At 38.3% G+C, this 12379-nt stretch overlaps 1 non-coding gene across 1 annotated transcript; it reads left to right on the top strand.

The window, feature by feature from the left end:
• The first annotated feature begins 10405 nt into the window (after window positions 1–10405).
• TRNAS-GCU (transfer RNA serine (anticodon GCU)) lies at window positions 10406–10486 on the top strand. Its single transcript has one exon. It is a non-coding gene; the product is annotated as a tRNA-Ser (tRNA).
• The last annotated feature ends 1893 nt before the right edge of the window (window positions 10487–12379 follow it).

Below are 12379 nucleotides of genomic sequence, written 5' to 3'. Positions count from 1 at the left end.
AAAGGATATCAGTAAGGTAAAGATTGCGAATAAAGCTATCGATACCCCGAAACCTGTGTCTAACTATAATATCTGTAATATTGACAAAATACAACAAAGAATACAGAGTATATTAGGTAACAACTGATTGACTATATCATGTTTTAAAACTGCCAAATTAATATTAATTATTCATATATAACGGTTCCGATGTCCCATCAGATTATGGAATAGAATCTCGCACGACTGCTCCATGACATTGACAATAGATCATGTGACAGTTAACAACCAGGACCCTATTAGTTTACAGATCATGATTCACATAATGCTGGCAATCTCAATGCATGCGACATCAATGCTATAAATGTCAATGCCTATAGTGCAAATGTTGCCAATGCCAATGCCAATAAGAGACTATCCAGATACATGTAAGTTAGCCAATAACAATATCCATATCGCATGCATCAATCACAATAAAACTATAAGAAATGCAATGAAGTAACTATTAGTAAACTTCCAAATAATATTAACAGATCTCTCAATAAGGATGCTGCTCAGGAGGGCAATATGCAATCGGAAGAAGAAGAGTAGTTTATCAACCCCTTCAATAAAAAACTATTCAGGGAGAGAAGACTCCGCAAATCTATGATATCCTCATCCATGGCCGATATACTGCCAGCACAAGATATGCCTAATGTACTGTCAAAGGTAGACATCGCTGATATACTGCCTGCCATCTCCAAGAATAGTAGAAATGCAAAATCGATGACACTTCTGTACACTCATGCTGCAAGCCATAAACAGCAATAGGAGCAATAAGAGAGGACATCGAAAGTATGCGAAATCAACCAACTGTTTACAGCCACTGAGAACATGCTAGCGAGCATAAAGTAGCAGACAATACTGTCAATAATAAACAACAATGCCTCCATCGAACACATGTATAGCAAAACCAAATAGAATTTGCTCTATGTCAGATAATATTTGAACTATCACTATCTCCAATAAATGGCAGCCAAGGATAGTTGGAATATTGCTAATCCTGTTGATACTGTTGATGGTACTGATGGTGTTGATGGTGTTGGTGGTACTGAATGTGCTGATGGTGTTGGTGGTGTTGATTGTGCTGATGGTGTTGATGAATGTGAAGATAACTATTTCAGGACTCAGTATTCGAGTAATGACAATAGCAACAGCAATTTCAACCTCATTTATCATGCTCACTACAATCACAATAACAACAACCATAACAACAACCATAACCATAACAATAACAACCACAACCACAATCACAATCACAACAATAAGCATAACAATAGTAATAATGACTACAACAACAACATCGCCGAAATATCATAACATGAGACCCAACATCATAGCAAATATCCCGAAAAGACTAACCCAAATAACAATGGTTACCAATACCAGTGCAACACTTCATCGCAACATGATAACAACCATAGTGAGAACTATGATAATTACCCCAGCTAATGCAATAGCAACAACTAAAATGATATTAACTGCAACAATATCATCATTAAGTATTCACGTAATCACAACAGCAACAACCATAATCACAACCATAGTAATAGCAATAGCAATATGAAGAATAGCCATGTGCATAGGAACAGCAGAATGAGGAAGAGCTATCATGTGCAAGTTAATGCTCCCAAATCCATCTATGAAAGTGTGCTTGAAGATAGGAGGAATCGAAACAGGAAGAAGAATACCAGTCGAGTCATTGTCTGATCTACACTTTAGCATGCATATTATCATATTCCTATTCAAAGTATTAAAACATACATTGGCACATACATACATTAACACTTACTCATTAATACATAAATTAACACATATATTCATATAAATTAAGGTATAAGTCATAATTAAGTCTAATACACAGTCAATCGTCATGATCAAGCAACCCTTAAGTTTGATTGATGCCATTGGAAATGCTCTTGCGGAGTATGGCCTGCTGCAATTTATGCCTCTGCTGTAGCAAATAGCTATTGAATTCTGCCTTGTCGATGCTCGCGTAGTCCTCATTGGCTGTTGTTTTGTTCTTGTCCTTCCCTTTTAGTAGTTTCATATGGTTACTGCCTGCTTGTTTCCCCTTGCTGTTATGGGTACTGTTACGGGTGCTGCTGTCGGGTAGTTGCTTATGGAAATTTGGCTCATCCTTTTAACTTTAGTTCAGAGTGTTGTAGCCGATGTCCTCATTAAGATGATTGCCCTATTGACGGGATGAGTACTTGGAAAATTACTTGGAGGGTCGTTTGGAATGATGGGTGTACGTATTAACATTGCGCACATTACCAGTCCGATTTCTATTACGGACCCTAAAACTGCCCATCACAATGATATCCTTATTGCTGGTATTATCACACTGCATGATGGTATGGATATTTTTGATGGTCTGCTTGTCGATTATTTAGTTGCGCTTATTCACAATTTTGTTTCGAAGTAAGGCTGTTCTATGTGCTTTACTGGCAAAGTAATATTACAAGTTCTTATCCATTATCGGCTCGTATGCAATTGGCTTGTTATCTATTCTGAATTATGGACGCAATTGTATCTTGCGTGGTTTGTTGCTATGGCCATTGTTGGGGCTATTCTCGATGCTGTGATGGTTGTTGTGATTGCTGCTTTTATGGTGTTTGGGCCTTCTGGGATTCTTATTGCTTTTATTGCGATCTTTAGGGACATTGATAAGGATATTTGTGTTGTTGCTGATGGTTGCATCGAATTAGTCAGCACTGTGGCGTTGATATTGGTGGGTGATATGGTTTGTGGCTTATTGGATTTACATTGGGCTTTGACGGTTTGCTGTTATACTATATTATACTTTATTATATTATCGCAATTTCTATTACGCTCGAGAATGGGATACATTATTATATGTGTATTAATGTTCGATATATGTCTAAAGTAAGATACTATACAAAATACTCATACTATATCCTATATACTCATACTATATAATCTATCCTACTATATCCTCACAGCATATACTTTAGATACTTATACAGTAAGATCAGTTGATTTTCGGCATGCATCGATTCTTATTGTTGATATACTCCTCAATAATATGGTCGTATTGTGGATGTTTACGGTCTTCAATATACTTCGCATGAGGTGTGGATGCGAGGTTCAGGTAGCTATTCTATAATTATTGGTTCAGTTTGTGCAGATTGTGGGAGAGAGTGGCCATGAGAGTACTTGTTCGATGGTGTTCTATTGAAGACTGTCTACAGAGTTGGGCGAGCTACTTGTAAATCTATTGTACTCTGTTCTCGCTGCTATTGTTGGTTGTGTCGGTGTTGTGATGTTAGTTTATTGTTGTGGCAGTGTTGTCATGTTAGTTTATTGTTGTTGTGGCAGCACTGTTAATAGTGTTAACAGGGGCAGTAGTATCGACTGTCTGAGTTGTATCGATGTTCTGCGCTGTCACTCTGCTCTCGATATCAAATTGACCTGTCATTGAACATACTTCGATGTTTGTGCCATCGTCTATTATGCTGGTCTTTACATGGGAGTGTTAATGCCCTGCATCGATGATTCCATTCTTGGGTGGAATGCTCGCAAATTTATTAATATTAATCTAAGTCAGAGAGGTTTGCATATTTCTACTTTATTGGTTTGATAGCTATCCCCTGAATGTGTTCTATGGATGCTATTAGTACTCTCGCCGAGTATGCCCTTGTGCCTGCTACAATTACAATAGCTTTTAAGTATTGATCTGATTGACGATGTTTATGCCATCTGCTGTATTGATAGACTATTTTGATACTAACTATTCGTATTTCATTGTAGGTTGCTACTATTATTAGTCCAGTTGTTTCACAATAGTGTTGATAGTTTGGATTATTGTTTTTGTCTTCTTTTTTGGCTTTTTGGTTTTGTTGCTGCTGATTACGTTTAGGTTTATGGGCTAATCCCATAGTTATGTATCAATTTGGGGGTTATTCTCTGATGGCTGCTCTTATCTATGATCTTGTTTATGCTCTTGTTTATTCTATTATGGTTCTGATTTAAATTATGCCGTCTATTTAAGCTATGCCTTCAGCCTATTATCAGCATGATCAGCATAATCGACTCGTTCATTAATATGCACATCTCCCTCCTTCGTTTAATTTGCCCTCATATTATCCTGATCATCAATTAAAGTTGTTGCCATTGCCTCTGTTTATTCTCTTGTTTATAGCTAGAGGGATAATGTTAGCTATACTAATTACTTTCTTACTGCTTGAAGCACTTAGGATCTTTCAGCACTGCCTTAAATCAATATAGCTACAGTAAGAGAATCCTGCTTGGGTGCATTTTCGATGATTTCACTCGTTAGAGCATTTTCGATGATTTCACTCGTCAACGAAATCGCCGCCTTATCGTCTTTATCCTCCCTATCATCATCATGATACTTAATTTTTAATGTGTTTTTGACAGCCTTCTTTTTAATTTTAGTATTGATTTTGATATGCACTTTATTAGTTTATTCTGATCGCCATTACTGATTATTCTAGAATCGCAATATACTTTGCAAGCATTCAGGAGATTTCTCTATTTATCTTTCTCCTTATTTTTATTGGTCTATTATATACCCATCATTCGCTATTCCTTGTTCTAAACTATCATCATTTTAATTGTGACACATCTTCATATTATTTAATTACTCTTAATGCTATTACTGTTCCAATTTATTATTGTCTATACTTTTAAACTTGCTACTATCAATTGATTATTCATGAACACTATACCTTTGATTTGTTTATGAGACAATATGGGTTTCATGGTCTGTTTCCTTATCATGAATGTATTCGGTTTCAACTGATACATGTGATATTTCTTAAACAACATCAGATACATTGATAGTAGCAATACAATTTATATTAAGCTACTCATTGGGTTCCTCAGAAGCAATAATAGTCATCTCGCTATCTTACATTTAATGAACAGTATCGGATTGTAATTTAGTTGTCGATGTTGATGCTGCTGGTTTAGTTTTCTTTTGTTTTTTCTTTTGGAGATGCATACTACTATTTATAAAGTGGGATATGATTATAGAGAGATGTATTGCCAAACATATATATGCTCTTGCATTGCTTATTATTTATGTAGATAGTTATTATTCATGTGTTCATGTCATGGAATAGATGGGATAGATGCTTTGTAGTAATGAATTGAACAGTATATGCAATAGACCTCTGTCTGCAATTAGGCTTATTTATTAAGACTAACAACACTATTACGACAAATGCCTGTACCCATTAAATTTGATCTACATTTCCAGAGAAAAATCAGAAAATTATATCAATAGAAATAGTAATTCTTTCGTAGATAACAATGCAAACATACATTGCGAAATGCATGAATAAGCACAGATAACAATTACAACATTAATTAATATATTTACAGAATAACAGTCAGTCTCTTTCCTAAAAATCCACACAATCCACACCCTATTATTGTATTGATTAATCCCATTTGAAAAACACTCGAATTAAAATTAATTTTCGTTCATTTTTGTCGGAAGATCAATTCGATTTCTAATACATTCTCAATTGTAGTTGTGGATCTGCATACTTCTTTATTGAATAGGATGCGCGCGATTTGCATTGCTTTTGTGATTAACTATTAGTTTATTTATATTTGCAGCCTTTTGTTTTTGGATAGTGATGAAGTAGCCTGAATATTGAGTTGCTCGTATGTGAACATATTCCACAAATATTATTGAGCAGCGAATCACAGATCAAATACCAAGCTATTCAACAATAATTTAAGGTTCTATTTTCTACAAATATGAAGGGTGGCTTTCCATCAAACAAATAATTCAGTTTCAAAGCCAATCATACAATTTATCCCAATAGCTGATGGATATCCAGTTTATGAGTCAATAATTAGTCGGGTTCGAACAATTCGAATTGTAACTGCCGGCAATCCGATTAATTTATATTCCCATCAATTTAACTAATCTAAAAGAACTGAATTGGGATGCTTCAATGCTGATGTAGATGCCTGATAGTTGATTTTAATGTCGCAAGTTTATGAAATTGAAAGAGAGGAATAAAGAAGGCAAAAAAGGGGGTAGGTATAACAATAATGATGCGAGGAGAGTACAATATATTTATAATATGAATTCATGGGTAAATAAAAGCCTGCGTCGGGCTTTGAATAAAGGCGATTTGGGTCCGCTGAAAACTTTTTTGTTAAATATATATCAGTTTTCTTCAAGTTTTACAATATCAAAATAAATAATGTCTAAGGGTCCTATCCTTGTCGCAATATTGTTAGTCCTTGCCTGTCTTATGGGAGTGGATGCTTCCCCCTGCCCCCTTCCCAACCATTCAGGCTCAGTTCATTCAAGTAACTTCTAACTTACTCAGGTCAAATCATCGCGGCTCTCAATAGCGGTTCTATCCCAATATTCTAAGGCACTGATGCTCAATGCTATAACTACAGCCTTCCCTACGAGTTCCAATCAATTCCCGAAGTTGCAATCGCAGTCCACGATTTCTAAAGCCAACCCAGCAATAACCTATTCTTCTTTATCAAAACCATCTACTCGGACAGCCGTTCCATGGTCCCTTTCGTCATCAGAACCCAGTGGTCGTACACACGCTGGACCCAGATCTCCTTCAGCTTTATCGCTGAAGATCGCAATGATTTATAATCAGGCTATTACCAAATTGACTCTGGGTCCCTTTCTGGCTGTTAGAACGGTAAAAAAATTGAAATATTATTGCCATTCAGAAAAGTTTTTAATTCCCCCACCATCAAATATTCCCTTTTCCTCCACGGCTTCGAAATCACTACTGTCGGACAAACTCAGCAGTCGAGATCTCCATTCGAAATTCAATTGTATCAATCGAGCGTCAATACCACTGGAATTGCAGTCCAAGTCTCAATCACCACAATCACCCGAGTTGACTCCATTTACATCAGCTACATAGCCTACTAATCAACCACTCTAAGCCTGATCGCCGGTATCTACACTTTCGATCGATTGAATTCATCAAGTTTGGTCCATTCACCAGAGACACCCATCCCTCGAAGCTACTCGCGAATATACGGGATCACAGGCTTCATTGTAAACTACAGCCAGAATCTTTTCGTCTTCCAAACAAAATGGGATGGATTCTCCTTTACCTTCAATCTTGATAGGAGTACCATATCAACCCACTATCTATCGTTTTCGTATGTATTCTTCATTGGCTCTGAATGCGAAGAGTGCTTCGGGTATCAAATTGCATATGACTCAACTTGCGTGAGTTTTTGCCCTCAAGGCACCTACAGGACCTCAGAGAATTACTGTTTGAGCTGTGGAGTTGGAAAAATATGGAATGGCAATGATTGTGTGATTGAATGCCCAAAAGGACAGTATCTAAATACTCTTACAAATCTATGCGAGTGCCCACCCCCATTGAATTGGAATGGAGATAGCTGCATTCCCTGTACAGCTGGAAAGGTCTTCATTAATTAAACATTAAGCTGTGAATGCCCAAAGCCTCTGAGATGGAATGGATTCGCCTGTGCGCAGATCTAAGATTGTAAAGATGGAAGAATCTGGGATGTTTATACTTATAGCTGCAAATGCTCTGTGCTTTCTTTCTGGAATGGAACACGATGCGCAACGATTGTGCCCTGCAAAGGAGGGCAAGTCTTCGATATGAACTATCAATGTATATGCCCTGACAAATACTACTGGAATGGACAATTCTGCGCTTACTCTCCATGCACTGGTGGACAAATTTGGCAAGGAACAAAGTGTGTATGCCCTGCTGGTCTCAATTTCAACAGCAGAATGTGCGTAGAATGCATCAATGGTCAAGTTTGGGATGTCACCAAAAATAATTGTTCATGCGTTGATGGATTTAAATGGAATGGTCAGTTCTGTGAAAGGACATTAAGCTGCACAGGTAATCGAGTGTGGAATGCGACTTTTCAACAATGCATCTGTCTTGAACGATTCTATTGGAGTGGATATGCTTGCTTGCCAGTTCCAACTTGTAATGGTAGTCAATACTGGAATGCTGCAATAATGTCCTGCATTTGTAGCACATCTTTTAAATGGAATGGAACTGCATGCATCTTTTGCGTTAATGGACAAATATGGGACACAGCAACCCTGAAATGTGTATGTCCTCCAGGAACAGTCACATTCAATCAAACTTGTCAAATTCAACAAGGATGTACAGGCGGCAAAATGTTCATGCAGAATACTCTGAGATGTTAATGCCCTGAAACAACTGTATGGAATGGAGATTTCTGTATTTCTAACCCTTGTTCAAATGGTCGATAATGGAATTAAACTTTTAAATCTTGCGTTTGTCCAGGAAATAGAATATATACAAATGAGCAATGCCTTCCTCCACAAATTGCATGCACTAATGGCAGGATATGGAACTCAGCTATTTATTCATGTGAGTGCCCATCAGGAACATATCCCAATTCGAACAGATGCGATGCAATTCCTGTCTGTCAAAACGGCATGACGTACAATCCTCTCACAAATCAATGCAACTGTCCGTTCGGTCTCATTTTGAAAGGTGTCCAATGTGCAGATCCTGATTGTCCTACTGGACAGTATTGGAGTGGCTTTAAATGTGAAACTATTTCATGCCCACCTCCATCATACTTCCACCAGAACCGATGTGTCTTCGGAGGCCCCAATCAATGCACTTTCGGATATATTTGGAATGGCCAGACTTGTGTTCTGCATCCGCCAACATGCCCAGCAGGAACGCAATGGCAGAATTCCTTCTGTCAATCAAGTGGCGCCTGTCAAAATGGATTTTTCATGAATAGCGCAGGATCTTGCTAAGCCTTCTCGCAGCAATGCATACCACCAACCACTTGGTCAGGAAGCTCATGTAGCTTAACCTCAGGCGGAAGTAGATGCCCCAATGGCACCTACTTAAACGATAACAGATGCCTGCCGAATGTTGCATGTCAAAATGGTTTCATTTGGGATTCAGTCTATTTGAGATGTGTATGCCCGTCTGGTTTCATCAGCAATGGAGTCACATGCATACCATGCTCTTCTGGCAAGATTTGGACTGCAAGCGAAGGATGCGCGTGCACAGATGGATCATTCGACACAGGATCGTCATGTGAAGCACTTATCAACAGCAAATGTTCAAATATCCCAAACTCAGTGTGGTAATCAGATAAATGCAGATGTCGCCCTGGATTTACAAAAATCGGTTTCCAATGTGTCTGTTATGGAACTCAACTCGGAAGTCTCTGTGATAAATGCTCACATAAACCCAATTCAAACTGGGTAAGTGCCTCAAATATTTGCCAGTGCAAATAAGGATACACATAAATTCGTGGAAACTGCCTTCTCGATGGTCTTAACCTCGGAAATCAAAGCCCAAATCAATGCAATGTCGGAACCTACTTCGATACAACAAATAGAATGTGCCTAGCATGCCCTGATGGATGCTTGAGTTGTTTCGATTGCTACAGATGCAGACTTTGCAGACCTGAATTCATCTACAACCCATAAACTGAGCAATGTGTATAGAAATGTGGAGATGGCCGTAAGTTTGTGCTCTAATGTGATGATGGTAACAACAGAGATTCAGATGGATGCTCCAGAGATTGCAAGATCGAGCAAGGATATGCTTGCACTGGTGGAGATCCAGTTAATAAGGACAACTGCTATATCTTTAGGCCCGACAGAATCACACTCACTCAAACTGGCCAGATCAGGAAATCCTCAAGCATTGTCCTCAATATCAAACTGAACCATTTGCCAAGTTCTTTGTTGTTTTCGGGAGACTGTGCTAACAACTGCAACCAAATCCTAAGGGCCAGCATAATCAGCGGAGATACAAGCGCAGTTTCAATAACCTCAGCGTTCATCGTTGGCACGAAGTTCAGCTTCACAGTGACTGTATAGTTCGGGAGAACCTACATTGGCGCATTCAGGATTTCGGTGGGAGTTTCTCAAAGTCTGATCCCAAGATACTTTGGAGCATTACCAGTTGATACACTGATAGTTGACGTGAATCCTCAGTATCTGGCATCTGTGAGTGATAATGAGAGCCTAAGTTGATCATGTTTGATGCTATTTTATCGATATATAATTGATGAGTTTGAATAGCTATTTAATATCTATGCGGTTAGTTTCATCTGAATAATGAGGATCGCGGTTTTATTGGTTTATAAAATTAATGGGTTAGTTGTTGAGGATGATATGATGATAAGATGATGATGATAGAGTTGATGAAGATGATAAAATAATGGTGATAATAGTTAGTTTAGTTTAATCTTCAGTCCATTTAATGTATCGATTATAATTAATAAAGTGATAGGTATGTATGTTATTGTTATTATCAACTTTGATATGATGTGAAATGATGCGATGTGATTTGGTTATTTACCTTTTATTAAAAACAGAAAGCAAGTGGATATTTTCAGTAAAGACACTTTGGCCGAGTGGTTAAGGCGTTAGCCTGCTAAGTTAATTCCGTAAGGAGCATGGGTTCAAATCCCATAGGTGTCGTTTTTTTATTTATCTAATTCATTCTCAAAACTAACTCATGCTCATAATCTCCATGCTTCTATCTATCCACTATCTATCCATCCCCATCCACTATATTATATCTGACAGATGCGACAACAGAACAAGAATAACAAATACATAATCACAACCATTCTATAATCCGATATGAACAATACAAACAAAGTTAATGGATAGCAATATGCGGGTCATTGTATCAGAATTTCATAGGGACATCAGCTTATAACTGCTTATTAAAGTTCTTCTTCCGCTCGTGGTCAAGTCTATCCGCATCAACCAAAGATTATTTACGGCATTCAGCAAAAGTCTTTCCAAATATATTGTTCGCGAGCACTCGTTTCCCGAACCCAGTGTAACCGGGCAATGGATTCTGCAGTTTCACATATTACTTCCCTTATTTTTCAATGACATTGCTGTCACTCCAGATGTTCTTGCTATTTCGCATTGACTATCGAAACTAGTTTGTTTTCGTCAACCTGAACTGATCGATTTCAGGGCCGGTTGGGTCACCTAGTTTGGGCTCATGCACTCTTATTTATTTATTGGGCACACCTACGATATCTGCAGCAGTTCTCTGCAGCATTTCGGATGGCGAGATAAAAGTTCTGGTTTCAGTGGATACATATTTTTAGCTCGGGCGTAAATCTTGTCCTCTTGGGTAATTGTTGTTATTGACATCATATGTGGTTTTTCCGAATGTTTCCCCATAGAGATTTTCGGATTTTATCGAATGAACGTACCCAGCGTACCCTAACTTATATGATATTTACCTGGGATCTGTGAAGTTCCTTACTTTTGTTCAATAGGGTGTCCGCTGCCATACACTTTTTTGGGGATATGCCTGTATTATTTATAGTTACTACCCTGTATACCCAGGGACAATATAAGACAGTCTTTGGCCTTCAAACATTGTCGAATCTGCGGATAAGTTACAAGAAATAAATAAAATTATTAGTGAGTTTATTGATATATTTATTGATATTGACATTGCCTCAATTGAAAGATCCGCTGCAGAATCAGGTTCATCTTCTTGAAATTGGGCTTAAAATTCTTCTGTTTTATGGAGTATACGGGTTGTTGTTGTGGCTATGGGTGTCTTTGCCATATTGAGTGTTGATTTTTAAGTCTCGTCGCAAGGGAGATCGGCTGGCTTGCTATCGGACCTTAGGCTGTTACGGGGTCCGACCGACTCTTTGTGGGATCTTGGCATTGCCGGCTAATCGTCCCCGAAAAGGCGATACATCGTTTCGATAGATATCCGTTTTCCCTTTAGGGGTCCGATTCGACACATTCGATTCTTGGCGACTAGCATGAGTCGGAGTTCTATTTCCTCTTTGAACACTATGGTTAGATGAACTCATTTTCGAGCTTGCCATCCTGTTTTGTCTCCTGATTTCACTGACCATTTCATAGAGTTCCTCAGCACTCGCCCTGTCTACTTCTTCGATTTCCAGCATTGCAACAAACATCTCATAGACCGCATCACCATACTCTTGCCTAATCATATAAAGTTTCTCGAGAAGAGGCTTCAGCTTTATTTCGAAATTGTCATAGTCGAATACTTCATCTAGTTTTTCTTGGAAGACGATTTCAACGAGCATGATTCCAAGTGCAAAGATATCTGACTTCTCGGGGTTATGTTTCGGGAGGTTCTTGCCTTGGGACAGAGAAATCATGAGCTGAGGAGAAAGATACACACCATCAGTGACATCAGTCTTCAATACCTGTTGGTAAGGCCAATTTATTTGCTATTCCCCTACAGTCCCCCATCTTCCAGCATAGGCAACCCTGCGATACCCAATCCCAATAACTCCTCCATTCAGCATCATCTCACAAATCCCAGAAGTGATCTGCAACAACTGATCCAGGGAGGAA

This window comes from Brachycentrus maculatus, unplaced genomic scaffold, assembly GCF_059751285.1.
Source record: "Brachycentrus maculatus isolate JH-2025_06_01 unplaced genomic scaffold, ASM5975128v1 h1tg001858l, whole genome shotgun sequence".
NCBI lineage: Eukaryota > Metazoa > Arthropoda > Insecta > Trichoptera > Brachycentridae > Brachycentrus > Brachycentrus maculatus.
Note: the sequence above shows the minus strand (reverse complement) of the source record. Positions and strands in the feature narration are given on the sequence as shown.